This window comes from Balaenoptera ricei, chromosome 5 (assembly GCF_028023285.1).
Source record: "Balaenoptera ricei isolate mBalRic1 chromosome 5, mBalRic1.hap2, whole genome shotgun sequence".
Taxonomy (NCBI): Eukaryota; Metazoa; Chordata; class Mammalia; order Artiodactyla; family Balaenopteridae; genus Balaenoptera; species Balaenoptera ricei.
Genome location: NC_082643.1, coordinates 44,570,041 through 44,585,064, shown reverse-complemented (window position 1 = coordinate 44,585,064; position 15,024 = coordinate 44,570,041). Strand labels below are relative to the sequence as shown.

Below are 15,024 nucleotides of genomic sequence, written 5' to 3'. Positions count from 1 at the left end.
TCTCTTTGTACTTCACATTTAACAAGTTGATTATAACGTGATTGTGTGTAGTCTTCTTTGTGTTGATCCTATATTGAGCCCTTTGAACTTACTTCTACTGCTACACTATTTATTTTCTAGATATCTTATATCCTTTTTGTTCTTCAGTTCCTTCATTATTACATTCTTTTGTGGTTGATGTTTTTCCCAGTTTACCATTTTGATTCTCTTCTTATTTCTTTTCTGTGTACTTGTGAGGTAGTTTTCTTAGTGCTTATCCTAGGGGTTAAAGTAAACATCTTAATTTTATGAAAAAACAAATTTGAAGTAATAACATTTTCATTTAATAATAACACAAAATCTGCTTATTTACATCCCGCATCCTCGTTTACACTGCACTTGTCACAAATGACATCCTTATGTATTGTGTGCCCCTTAATAGCCTTATAATAACTATTTTATATATTTGTCTTTTAAATCACATTTTGAAAAGAGGCGTTACAAACCCTAACTGCAAACGTGTTGGCCTTTTAAACTTAGTGTAGTTACCTTTACCATTGTTCTTTAATTCTTCATATGGATTCAAGTTACGTTTCATTTCAGCCTGAAGGATTCCTTTAACAGTTCTTATTGAGCAGATCTACTAGTAATGAACTTCGTCAGTGTTTCTTTATATGAATGTCTTAATTTTCCTTTATTTAAAAAAATTCTGGTAAAATATACATAACATAAAATTTATCATCTTAACAATTTAAGAGTGCAGGCCAGAGGCATGAAATATATTTACACTGCTGTGCTATCATTACCATCATCCATCCACAGAACTTTTCATCTTGCAAAACTATAATAGTCTGTACTCATGAAACCACAACTCTCTATTTCCCTTGCCTCCTCACCCCTGGAAACCACCATTGTACTTTCTGTCTCTGTGAATTTGATTACTCTGTGTATTTCATATAAGTGGGATCATACAGTATTTGTCCTCTTGTGACTGGCTTATTTTACTTAGCGTAATGCCTGAAGGTTGATCCATGTTGTAGCATGTGTCAGAATTCCCTTCCTTTTTAAGACTGAATATTGATTTATTGTTTGTATAGGCCACATTTTGTATATCCCTTCATCCCTCAATGGACCCTTGGGTTTTTTCACCTTTTGCCTATAGTGAATAATTCTGCTATGAACATGGGTGAACACATAACTCTTTGAGTTCATAATTTCAATTCTTTTTGAGTATTTAATAGGAACTCGAATTATGGGATCATATGGTAATTCTATTTTTAATGTTTTGAGGAACGACCATACTCTTTTCCTTTCTGTGTGCACCATTTTCCATACCCACCAACAGTGTGCAAGTGTATACATAGTGGATATTAACCTTATCAGCTATAGGATTTGCAACTATTTTCTCCCATTCAGCAGGTTCGTTTTATTTTTTGATGAAAGAAGTATTTTTAAATTTTGAATACCTAGTTTATCTATTTCTTTTATTACCTCCACTTTTGGTGTCATATTCAAGAACTCTTGGCCAAATTTCATGTCATGGTTTTCTTCCCAGAACTTTCTTCTAAGAGTTTTATAGTTTTAGGTCTCGCATTTAGGTCTTTGATTCACTGAGTTAATTTCTGTATGTGGTGTAAGGTAAGGGTCTACCGTCATTCTTTTGAATGTGGATATTGTTTTTCCAGTACCATTTGTTGAAATCGCTATCCTTTCCCCATTGGGTGGTCTTGGCACTCCTGTTGAAAATCATTTGGTGATGTATATACGGGTTTACTTCTGGGTTTCTATTTTGTTCCACGGGCCTATTCTCCGTCCTGTATGTGTGTTTATGCCAGTACTATTTTGATTACTGTGGTTGTGTAGTAGGTTTTGAAATCAAGAAATTTGAAACTTCAAATTTTGTTCTTTTTCACATTATTTTGACTATTCAGGCCCTTTAAATTCCATATGAACTTTAGGATGAATTTTACTACTTCTGAAAAAACCTCACTGTGATGTTTAAAGAGATTGCTTTTAATCCGTACATCCCCTTAAGTCGTGTTGACATATTAACAACATTAAGTCCTCCAATCTGTGAACACAAGATGCCTTTACATTTATTGGTGTCTTCATTAATTTCCTTCAGCAACGTTTTCTAGTTTTCAATGTACATGTCTTTTGTCCCGCTGGTTAAGTTATTCCTCATCTTTTACTATATTTCATGATATTTTAATATTTTATTTATTTATTTATTTATTTATGGCTGTGTTGGGTCTTCGTTTCCTTGTGAGGGCTTTCTCCAGTTGCGGCAAGTGGGGGCCACTCTTCATCGCAGTGCGCGGGCCTCTCACTATCGCGGCCTCTCCTGTTGCGGAGCACAGGCTCCAGACGCGCAGGCTCAGCAATTGTGGCTCACGGACCCAGTCGCTCCGCGGCATGTGGGATCCTCCCAGACCAGGGCTCAAACCCGTGTCCCCTGCATTGGCAGGCAGACTCTCAACCACTGTGCCACCAGGGAAGCCCCCATGATATTTTTTTTTAACTTTCCTTTTCAAACTTTTCATTCTTAGTGTATAGAGAAACAACTGATTTTTGAGTGTTGATTTTGTATCTGGCAAATTTTCTAAATTCATTTATTAATTCTAACAGGTTTTTTTTGGTGCATGTGTGTTGTCTCTGAACAAATAGAATTTTATTTCTTCCTTTCCGATTTAGATGCCTTTTATTTTTGATCTTGCCTTATTTATTTGGCTAGGAATTCCAGTACTTTGCTGAATAGAAGTGGTGACAACAGGCATCCTTCCTTTGTTCCTGATCTTAGGGAGAAAGATTTCACCACTGAATATAATAGCTGTTGGTTTTCTATCTGTGACCTTTGTTATGTTGAAGTCATCAACTTGTATTCCTGGTTTGTTGGGTTTTTTTTGTTTAAATCATAAAATGGCATTGAATTTTGTCAAATTTTTTTTCTGCATCAATTAAGATGATCACATGCAGTTTAGTCCCTTCAATCTGTTTACGTGCTATACTACATTGATTGATTTTCATATGTTGAACCAACCTTGCCTTGCAAGAATAAATCCCATTTGGTCATGATGTATAATCCTTATAATGGGCTGTTCTGTCTCACTATTTTAAAGGGTTTTTGCATCAGTATTCATAAGGGATATTGGTCTGTAGTGTACTTTCCTTGTAGTGTCTTTAGGTTTGTAATTGATGTAATGTTAACCTCATAGAATGAGTGAAGATACATTCTCTCCTCTTAAATTGTTTGGAAGAACTTGAGAAGGATTGGTGTTAATTCTTCTTTAAGTTGTTGGTAGAATTCACCATGAAGATACCTGGTGCTGGGCGTTCAGTTGTTGGGAGATTTTTGATAACTGATTCCATATCTTAACTTCTAGATCTGTTCAGATTTTGTATTTCTTGGTAGGATGTGTGTTTCTAGGAATGTGTTCATTTCATCTAAGTTATCAAGTTAGTTGGTCTACAACTGTCAATAGTACTCTATTGTAAGCCTTTTTATCTCTACAAAATTGGTAGTAATGTCCCTTTCTTCATTTCTGATTTTACATATTTTGTTCTTTTTAATAGTCAATCTAACTAGTTTTGTCAATTTTGTTGATCGTTTTCCTCTTTTTACAGCTATTTTGATGCATAACTGACAAAACTGTAATATATCTAAAACGTATAATGTGATTATTTGATATACGTATATATTGTGAAAGGATTCTCACAATCAAGTTCATTAACATACCCATCACCTGTCATACATTTACTTTTTGTGAGGACACAAATTCTACTCTCTCAGAAATTTTCAGTTACAGAATACAGCATCATCAGTTAGTCCCCATGTTATACATTAGCTCCTCAGACCTTATTCCTTCATTTTATCCCTCATGTTATAACTGAAAATTTGTATCCATTTACCAGCGTGTTCCCATTTCCCCCCATGCCCAACTGCAGGCAACAATTTCTGCTCTGTGTTTCTATGATTCCAACTTTTTTTTTAGATTCCACACATAAGTGATACCGTGCAGCATTTGTCTTTTCTCCATCACGCTTATTTCACTTAGCATAATGTTCTCCAGGCTCATTCATGTTCTTGCAAGTGTAAGGATTTACTTTAAGGCTGAATAATATCCCATTGTGTATGTTATGTATGTATATTTGTGTGTATGTGTGTGTGTGTGTGTGTGTGTGTGTGTATGTATCAGATTTTGTTTATCCATTCATCTGTGAGAGACAGGCAGGTTCTTTCCATACCATTACTGTGAATAACATTTCAAAGTTTGTTTTTGTTTTTGTTTCTGTTTTTTTCCCGTACCACGTGGCTTGTGGGATCTTAGTTCCCCAACCTCGGATTGAACCCAGGCCCTCCCCTCAGCAGTGAGAGCACGAAGTCTTAACCACTGGACAGCTGGGGCACTCCTAAAAAAATATTGTTTCCTTTTGCTATATGACCAGAAGTGGAGTTGCTGGATCACATGGTACTGCAATTTTATTTTCTTGAGGAATCTCCATACTGTTTTCAGTACTGGTTGTACCAATTTACATTCCCAAAAACAGTGCACACAGATTCCCTTTTCTCCACATCCTCACCAGCATTTATCTCTTGTCTTTTTCATAATACACATACTAACAGGTGTGAGGTGATATCTCATTGTGGTTTTGATTTGCATTTCCCTGATGATTGGTGATGTGAATCACCTTTTCATATACCTGTTCCCCAAATGTTTGTCATCTTTGGAAAAATGTCTTTTTAGGTCCTTTGCCAACTTTTAAATTGTGTTATATGGTGTTTTTGCTACTGAGTTGTATGAGCTCCTTGTATACTTTGGATATTAACTTCTTTTTAGATACGTGATTTGCAAATATTTTCTCACACTCCATAGGGATGGGGAGGATCTAAGTTGCTTGTCTGAGGTCACACCGCTGGAAGGGAAGGCTCTAAGAGTCCCAAGTTGCTCTTCCTCACCCCTCTTGCTTCCTGCCCCTGGAATGTGGGCTTCCCCCAGACGGAGCAAAGTACCTGTCAAGCAGCATCAAATATCCAGTGCAATCAAGACAAGTGCTATGATATGAAAGCAAGTCCTCGGGGCCAAGGCCCATGGTCCTGCTAACTCCCTGGGAAAGAGGCCTCGAACATCACTCGTGATATCAGAGAGAGCCAAGGACACACACAGGGGACGTTGCCCTGGGCAGTGGCCACTTCATGCTTCATGGTGTGTGACCAGTGTGAGAACGCAAGGCCGTAGGAGGGCCCCATGCTTGGCTAAATACTCTGCCACCACCATCTTGAAATTCTTGATAATTATTGAACAAGGGCCCTGTATTTTCATTTTACACCCAGCCCTGTAAATTATGTAGCTGGTCCTGCTTCTGGGAAAGTTTCTTGGTCACCTTCTCCCTACCTTCCCTGTCCCCAGTCTCAGGACTTTGTGCAGGGCCAGGGCTGCACACAGTCACTATAAGAGATGCTTTTCTGACCACCGTTTGGAACCAAAACAAAACCAACAAAAGCCCCAGATCCATGCAATTAGCCAATATCTCCTCACCAAGACAAAGTCCCTCTGCCCGGAAAGATGCTGCTACTGGCTTGAGACTCCTTTTCCCCCTGAACATCCTACCCTCCAAGGTCTTGCTGCCATTTTGATGTGACACAGGTCAAATGACCAGGGGCTTTTTTCCCCTCTGCATTTTCCTGCCTAGATTTGCACCTGTTTCTGTGGCTAATGTTACTGTTGGGTTTCTGTTTTCCCATCTCTGTCCTCTCATCCCTGCTCACACACTGCACACACAATCATAAATTATATTCCAGGCAGGCCAGGAATCTCTCCTCACACACATCCCTAATAAAATGTTTATCTGATGGTTTCAAGACCCTAAGCTGCCTCCAGCCAATTTTTGCTAACATACGTCACCCCTGGGACTAGCCAGAGGTGGGCAGTCAAACGTTAGCATCAACACATCCTTTAGAAGGTCCCTAAGAGGGCTACATGCTCCAGGGCTGTTCCTGGAAAGTAGGTCACAACCTGTGCGATGGCCAGACATTCCCCCCAGTCCCTGGAAGGGGAGGATGAGGTCAGAGAACTTGCAATGTCGTGACCCTTTGATATGCCTCTCACAAGGACAAGCTCTCCTCGAAGGAAGGTTATACATAACTGAGTGTTTCTGTCCAGGTGGTACTTATAATAACCAAAGGAATTAATGCAGATTAGTTTTCTTTGGTGTCTGGGTGTGGTAGGCATGATGTCCCAAAGATGTCCACGTCCTAGTCCCTGGTACCTGTGAATATGTTACATTACATGGCAAAGGGGAAGTAAGGTTACAGATGCAATTAAGGTTGCTAATCAGCTGACTTCAAAGATGAGATTATCCCGAATTGTCCAAGTGGGACCAATGTAACCACAAGGGTCCTTAAAAGTGGAAGAGAATCAGAAGAGGAGGTCAGAGTGATGCTATGTGAGAAGGACTTGACCTCTAGGTCGAAGATAGAGCCTGGCTTTGAAGACAGAACAAGGGGCCATGAGCCAAGAAATGCAGGCAGCCTCCAGAAGCTGGAAAAGGCAAGGAAAAAGATTCTCCCCTAGTGCCTCCAGAAAGGAATGTCGCCCTGTTGACAGCTTGATTTTAACCCAGTGAGAACTGTGTCGGACTTCTAACCTATGGAACCGTAAGTTTATAAATTTGTTTTGCTGTAAGTCACTAACTTTGTGATAATTTGTTACAGCAGCAAGAGGAAAATCATGCACTACCTCCTTAGATTCTTATCACCGGGGTGTGTTTAACAAGCAGAGCTAAGCTGAGGCAGGGAAAGGCCCTTGGAGGAACGATCACTGCTTCCCTCGTGATGAGAAGAACTGGCAAAATTATGAAGTAAGCAAAGTGATGAAAAACACCCTTTGTTTTTTGTCCTTGGGTTGTGCCACAATCCAACGGGATCCCTCATTTGGGGGACTCCAGGTAGACCTACCCCATAAAAGCCTATTGAATCCAGAAGCTCCCAAGTTTTCCCTTCAGCCTACCAAGGCTTAATAATCCTAGCTATTAACTAAAGCATGAAAGTGATCATATTGACTATAGATACAGGACAGGATAATGGAAGAGAGTATATAAATGAACACTCATTTACTGTTTATCCTTTTGGGAAATGCTGACATGCTTAATGAGCCTCACTCCAACCCAGCAGCACTTAACCTTTTTAAAGTCACAGGCTCTGCTGAGAATCCAATGGAAGAAAAACGCCAACACACACAAAACCTATTTCGGGGGCTCATGAAACCACTGAGGCATCCAGCCTCAGCCCAGAACCCCTGCTCCAATTGCTAGGACAGCTAAGGAAGGTAATTTGAAGGCTGTTTAAGGCCTGTGTCCCTAAAATCACTTCTCCCTGTTGGCTACTTCCTGCCTGTACACAAAGCTGATCGTGGGGCCAACCTACAAAACGCCAGAACTATTAACAAGTACCTCTTTCCCACTGGTTGAAGAGACCTTACAGGTAACAGACCAGAACCCAGTGATGGGAACAAAATGTTCAAAGAATGGAGACAAGAAGCTATGAGAGATAACCTGGGCGGGGGGTGGTGGCGGACAGATTTTGATACGGCAACAGCATATCTTGTGGGCAGAGAGGCACAAAATCCCCATTCCCTGTTAAATAGGATCTGACTACCACCAGACTGAGGTGGATGAGCCCGGGCCAAGGGGGAGACTGACACCCACATCCCCAACACGGCCACCTGGGTACATCCCTGGGCAATGCTATCCGACCATTCCCACTCCAGAGCCACCCACGAGCCCGGTGCCCAAACCACTGCTGTGTAAGTCGGTGCCTCTCAAGGCAGTGTCACCTGAGGGTGCCCAGCAGGGCTCAGGCATCAGAAGGACATTCCCGCAAGCCCTGACTGCCCCTTACCAGCTCTGGATCTTGGGCAAATGAGTCCGCCCTGCATTCTGCCTCCTCAGATGCAAAATGCAGACGATACCAGGACAAGTCCACAGTCGCTCATCAAAACCCAAGGGTCAGATGTGCTTCAAGGTTCAGAATTGTTCAGATTTGATAAAGGTAATAGAGTGCCTATGCATTATGGTAATACCCATGGTGGGTCTGTCATCAAACACATCAATACGAACATTCAGACTAAAAAGGATAAACAGTTTAGGTCAGATTTTGCCACCAAATGCATTCATTGGGTTAAGCTTCCCCTCTACTTAGTTATGAAATAATTTTGTTTGCAAAGTTTTGCTGTTGTTCAGAACAGCCGTGAAGACATTAAGGCCCTGTAGGATTATTGTTGTGTGGATAAAACAGTTACAACACCCACCTCCTCTAGCCATCCCTGCACCTCAGGCCCACTTCAGTCCTCGTATTCATCACACTGAGTTACAATTCTCCTAGGTCTGTCTCCTCTTCTAGATCGTGAGCATCTTGTGGTCAGGAATGATAGCTTGGTCACCTGTGTATTCCCAGCATCTGGCCCATGCTGGGCACATGTCCATAAATGTGTGCAAAACACAAGTTAATTAGTCATCTAAATCTCTCCACCTGCCTGTCTCCAAGCAGGTGGAAAAGCGCACCCCAGAAGTGCTCCCTCCCTTGCTCCTGAACCCGGGTACACATCAGAACATCAATCTGCCTATTCAGCATCATCACGACGGTGCGGGAACCTCCTTGGCACTTTCAAATACTTTTTTCATAAACCCAATTCATGTCCACTAGGAATGGCCCTGACCAGGGAGAGACTTGGGAGATGAGAACTTTTGCTAATCAGCAAAGCTGTATCTGAGTCCAGACTCTTGCCTCCAGCCTTTAGACTGAAGAAGCACCTGGCAGCCCCCGGGGGCCAAGGAGGCCCACCTGTCTGTTTGCTTCTCCGGGAGCTGCTCCCACACGTCGCGCAGTCTGGGCACAGCGCCAATGCGAGCTCTGCTTTCAGGACTTTGCATCTCTCTTTCTCTGTGAAGACTCCAAGCCGGCCCGGGTTTGGAAGCCTCTCTGCTGCCTCTTCACACTTATCTCTGAATGAGAGAAACCCAGCCCGGCTCCCCTGAGCAAGGCTGAATGAGCCCCGAGATCTAAACTGGCACGAGCTACAGCTTGAGAACCACTCGTGCTAAAATGGAAAAGGACTTGGAGAGCGCAGCGCCTTTTCAAGAGAACGGAGAGGAAGATTCAACAGCGGGAGGAACTGAAACAGCCACTTGGATTACTGTCCTAGGTGAGGGTGGTCACCTGTGTCACGTGGTCACCCTTGTCACGTGGCCACATTGACAGGATGCAGGTTAGAATTAAGCCCACTGCCGCCCATCGGTTGCACAGTGAACATCTAGAGCGTCTCCCCAGTGGTTGTCATCTCTTGGTGGGTCAGAATCATTTACAAGGGTCCTTGTATCTCAGGTAGCAGAGGAGCCTGGGTCCAGGACGCCCCTAAAGTGTGCCTTGTCCCAGGCAGAGCTGCACTGTGTCCCCGCCTGCCTGGTCTAAGAAGTATCTGCTCCTCAGCAAATGAAGACGACTGGAAAGCCCCGACCCTCAGAGATGAAAGGGGCCCGAGAGAAGGGCTCCACCGACCTCCGTTGTTTGAATGGACACGTTTCCTGAACGCGGTCACGTCTATACAGCGGATTTCCTGCACCAACTCGCTGTCTGGTCCTGGGAGCTATAATAATGATGCCACCGCTACTCGTACTGGGGCTGCCTTCCCGGAGGGGAAGATCGGGCAGGGGAGGCGCTGAGGCTGCGCAGTTGGCTGCGGCACCTGAGTCCCCTCCGCAGTCCTAAGAAAGGTTTCAGGGCCCTCTTCCAAGCAGGTGGAGGTTTCTGCCTAGGGCTGTTTGTTTGAGGCTTTCTCCTGGGTTTTTTTCACCTCTTCTGAACAGCCTTCCACCCCAGGGATGATCCAAGCACCTACCCCCACCCCGCCCCGGGAAAACAAGCTCACTCCACGCCACAAAGCATTCCGGGTCCGGGTCCGGGTCCGATCACAGGTTCTCCTTCCGCTTTAACTCTCCTCTCTCCAGTGAAACTCCCACCCCCTCGGGTGTAAGCCCTGTGCAAGAAGCTGTGTGCTGAGAGAGGAGCCCCTGCAGCTATTCCCATTGCCCAAATGCTGCCTCTTATCAACGCTAAGGAGTCTCAGGCTAGTGGAATTGGAAGCAATGTAACAGCCTTGCACCTGTTCTGAGACAGGGCAGGTGTGTGGGGATGTGACATTAAACTGCTAGGGACACAGCATCACTCCCAGGTCACCTGCCTCCGGGTCAGAGCACCCCCAACCCACAGGGTATAAGAGCTACCCGTGGCACCTGTTAAAATGCAGAGTCCGGGTCGCTCCCAGAGGTTCTCATCCTGTAGGGCCTGGGTACAGCTCCCGTCTGGGTAGAGCCCCCTGATCTGCACGTTGCACGAGCAACTCAGATGACCCCCAATACACAGTCCGCAGACCAGCCTGAGAACTACTGCCTCGCTCATTACCTATGTCTGCTTCTCAGTTTCTACCCCTTCCCGCTTCTGAAAACTGCCCCTCACAAATGTTTTCCCGCAAAGAGCTGGGGGCAGTTGGTAGGGGAAAGGTGGCCCCCGAGGTTTTCCATGACGACGATGTAGCCAGAATTACCCCGACTAATACTGGATACTTAAGTATATACAGATGCAATTGTCTTGAATTTGCTTCAACCTAATCCGAAAGGTGGGGGGGGGGAGCTATAAAGGACATTGCTAGGATACCTGATGACATTTGGCTATCCACTGTGGATTAGATAATATCAAGGTTGGGACTTCCCTGGTGGTCCAGTGGTTAAGGCTCTGTGCTTCCAAAGCAGCGGGGGCCAGTTCCATTCCTGGTGGGTGAATTACGATCCCATATGCTGCTGGGCATCGCGAAAAAAAAAAAGATAATATCAAGGTTAAATTCCTGGTTTTGAACATTGTACTGTGGTTGTATTCTTATTGTTAGGAAATACATACTGAAGTATTTAGAGAGAAAAGGACACAACAACTCCGACTTATTCTCAAATGGCTCAGAAAAAATAGTAGTCACACATATGTATACATATACACATAGAGAATATGATAAAGCCAATGGGATAAGATGGAAATTGTTCAGTCTGCGTAGAGTAAATGGGAGTTCCCTGTACTGTTCTTACAACTGTTCTATGTATCTGAAATTATATATCAAAGTAAAAAGTTACCAAAAAAAAAAAAAAATCCCCAGGTGAGGGGTGGGTGTGGGGATAGAGACTCCATTCTCTTTACTTTTATGTATGTTTGAAATTTTCTATCATTAAAACAATTCCCTGTACCAAGCCTCAGGTATGGTTTGAGTGGCACCGATCCTGGGCTGCTGGGAGCCTAGACACCGTCCACAACATCACGGGCAATGACCTGTGAGCTAGGAGGACCACCTGGATTAGCGGTAAGGTCCTCCACGTTCTGTCCTCCCAACTCCCAACACTTAGCGATACACCTTCACAATCGGACTTTTCCAATGTTATTTTTTTCTGATGATTAATATCAAATCTTTCGGGGGGAATCTTACATAAAGGCAATTATAAACTAGAAAATAAAAATCACCTTTTAGACACACATTGCCTCTATCACAAAAGAAGTTTTTATTAGGACAGGTGATTTACTTTCAACCCCAGAACTTAGATTGGGCCCTAATACCTTTCCTTACATGATTTCGGATATAAATTTAAGCCAGAATGACTGACTGATTTTTTCAAAGTTCTCATTCAGTTAAAATAGAAAAGGATAGAAGCTGAAGATTATATGAATCATATGATAACAAGAAAATGCATATGCAGAGATGATATTAAAAATATTTGAGTACACCATAGGGAACTATACTCAATACCTTATAATAACCTATAATGGAAAAGAATCAAAAAAGGAATATATATATATATATATATATATATATATATATATCTCCAAATTACTTTGCTGTATATGTGAAAGTAACACAGTATTGTAAATCAACTATACTTCAATTAAAAAAAACCTGACAACCCACAAGGGGGCACCAACCAATCAAACCAATCAGAACAGATTTATTTTTAGATTTAAGCCCTGCAGCTGAGCCAGGTATTGACCCTTTAGCTCTTGGATTGTTGGGAATTCCAGGAGCACCAGGGAAGGCACAGTTATCCAATGATTTTAACCACTGGGCGAACACTGACTGACTACCAGCCCTGTGCATGAAGGAATATTAGCTCTAATAACTATGGTTTATTCCAACCCTCCTGGGAGCTCTGCCAAGTTTAGGTTCATACCCAGTCTATGCTCAGAGGGTAGCTCCAGATGGAGTCAAGACCCTGGAGTAATTCAAGCAGAGCTCAAAAATGTGAATGACTCACCCACTTGTCAGGAGCTAGGGAGCCAAACACAATGGATTTGGGGGTGGGAGATGGGAGGGGGAGATATGTGGGCATTATTCACACTTGCTAATAAATACCTTCTTTTGCTTATAGAGACTCTAGGGCAAAACAAATGCTTTCAGGGACACTCCAGTGACTCACAGGCTGAGAATAGAGACGATCTTCATTGTAACCATCTGCAAAAGCTTCTTATGAATGTATTTATTAGAGGAGGGAACCGACACACTACTCCAGGAAAGTTACATTTGAGAAATTCATTTCTAAATTCATGCATAGAACTTTTAAAGAAGTAAGAGTATTTTCCACTTCTACTCATGCCAAGAGAACATTAAGTTGGATACACTACTTGGGGAAAATCACAGCTGTTCCTCTGAGTTATAAAAGGTAGGAGGGTAGAGACCAGGTCTCTGTTTTTTTACACAGTGCCTGGCTCAAGACCATAGGAAATTAATTGCCTGCTTGATAAATGGTTTTTGACGATGAGGTGGAGGATGCTTTGGGAGATGGCCTTGCTCATTCAGGTCACAGGCTGCATTTACAGCCATTGTCTCTTTAGGGAACCAAGCTAAAACCCATACAGCCAAATTGCCAGGGCATGATGGTATGCATACAACAGACAGTGATACAGGAAGAAAACAAATTTAAACCTGAGTTCTAAACTCTATTCTTGTACCTCTTCATTTCCAAGTCCACTGGTATTTGATTTTTTTTTTTTTTCCATTTTAAGGGCAGGGCTTCCCTGGTAGCGCAATGGTTGGGAAGCCGCCTGCCAATGCAGGAGACACGGGTTCGAGCCCTGGTCCAGGAGGATCCCACATGCCGCAGAGCAACCAAGCCCGTGCTCCGCAACAAGAGAAGCCACCGAAGTGAGAAGCCCACGCACCGCAATGAAGAGTAGCCCTGGCTCTCCACAACTAGAGAAAGCCCGCGTGCAGCAGCGAAAACCCAACGCAGCCAAAAATGAATAAATAAATTTATTTTTTTTTAAAAAAGAGTACCTGCTGGGTGAGATTAAGTGGACTTTTTTTTTTAAGTGGACTTTTAAATGCCCTTTTAAGTAAAATTTGAGGCAAGAGAACAGAAATCTGACCGTGACGTCATCACTGACGTTCTGCGTCACCTGAACGATGAAGACAATGACCAGCCAAGAAAACCATTCATCAGTCTGAGGAAAGTGTGTCACCATGGAAAACCTTGGTAAAGAACACATTCTAAGTCACTCACTGTCCATCTTTTTCTTTTTAAATCCATTCTCCCACAAGGCATATAACACTTCCCTGTGCCCAGAGCAACCTTCCCCAGCCCCGTCTCACCCCATAAAAACCCAGAGGAGCGATAGAGAATTCTGCAAGCTCCCCACTGAGGTCAGGGTGACTCCCAGGTGGACACGGGTGCAGAGGGGCATGCAGATTCCTGGGGCACTGAGAAAGGCTTCTCTCTCCCCAGTCCTTTCCCCCAAATCACATGGAAAGTTCTCTTACAGGGGCAAAAACATCTTTAAAGTTAAGAAACAACATGAAAACTTTCCTTACAAAGAAAGGCCACACAAAGATTAAACTCATTCACTCGTCTCCTCCTGCATCCATTCCCCCAGCACAGTGTGTGTTGAGCAGAGGCCATTGCCAGGTTCTGGGGAGGCAGATGTGCCATGGGAGAGCGCAGAGCCTCATGGAAAAGGCAGACATTTACAACTCGCTGAAATGACAGCAGGACTGGAGACAAGCGGAGCGGGTAGGGAGTAGAGGGGAAGAGCGTGCTAAAATATGAAATCAGAGCCTTTCCAGGGAATGGAGGTGACACCAAAGAGGGAAGGTCATGAGAGGGAGTAAAGGCAGGCCCTGGAGCAGAGGTGTTGGCTGTCCCAGCAGCCATGCCCTCTTCTCCCTTCCCCCAGAGCCTGGGTTTTGTTTGGCTCTTAACCCCCGCCTCATGTGGCATGTGGCTCAGTGGGTAAGCCTGATGAGCCTGAATCCCTTGCCAGTGATGGTTTAACAAGGGACTTGGGACACAATCCTGCAAGTGAGACTTGAGGAGACATCAGCTGTGAGATGACCAGGAGAGAGTTTCTCTCTGATGAGATTTCAGGAAGGGGCAGCCTCTCTCTTCTTCTGTAGGACACTGTTGTAACTCCTGGAACTCTGGCAGCCTTCTTGTAACCACAAGGAAAACTAAATTCCACAAGGCTACCATGGCACAAATGAAACCTGCACTTTGACGTTATTACTGAGTCATCCCACAAGTGCCCTACCTTAGGATTACCTACCAGTGAAATTAGAAATTTTTCTTATCTCTTAAGCCATCCTAAGTTGAGTTTTGTGCTACTTGCAGCCAAAAGCATCCTTTGTGGAAGGTGGCCCTTTCCTGAGGCCCCCTCGCCTTTACCAGTTCATCTGTTAAATAGACAAGCTGAATTCCCAAGGGCCATGCACAGAGACTTCCTGTTATTTTTCTCCAGCTCTACTCATGAAAATAAAATTAATTTTCTAGCCCATGAATTAAACATCACTGCTGCCGGCTGAAAGATTTTAGCAACAGCGTTTTGTTGGCAAGAGAAGCAGGATCCCGACATGTTCTAAAATAAGCTACAAGGAGGCAGGAGGGGAGGAGGGGAGGCAAAGGGGAGGAGGCCATTAAACGGAAAAAGAAAGAGTTGCCAAATCCCACCCGTGTGCAGCTTCTCTGACC

At 43.6% G+C, this 15,024-nt stretch overlaps 1 protein-coding gene and 1 long non-coding RNA gene across 8 annotated transcripts in view; one reads left to right on the top strand and one right to left on the bottom strand.

The window, feature by feature from the left end:
• LOC132365864 (NUT family member 2G-like) overlaps positions 1 to 15,024 on the bottom strand; it is a 65,689-nt gene that overhangs the window by 43,110 nt on the left and 7,555 nt on the right. The gene's annotated exons all lie outside the window — the stretch shown is intronic.
• Positions 1 to 15,024, top strand: part of LOC132365866 (uncharacterized) — a 44,516-nt gene that overhangs the window by 26,891 nt on the left and 2,601 nt on the right. For 2 of the 6 annotated variants that reach the window (XR_009503285.1, XR_009503283.1), the window contains exons 3-6: positions 6,692 to 6,837; positions 8,522 to 9,771; positions 11,267 to 11,375; positions 13,067 to 13,536. This is a non-coding gene — a long non-coding RNA (uncharacterized LOC132365866). The remainder of the gene's footprint in view (positions 1 to 6,691; positions 6,838 to 8,521; positions 9,772 to 11,266; positions 11,376 to 13,066; positions 13,537 to 15,024) is intronic. The other 4 variants (XR_009503288.1, XR_009503284.1, XR_009503287.1 and 1 more) reach the window with 4 other exon arrangements.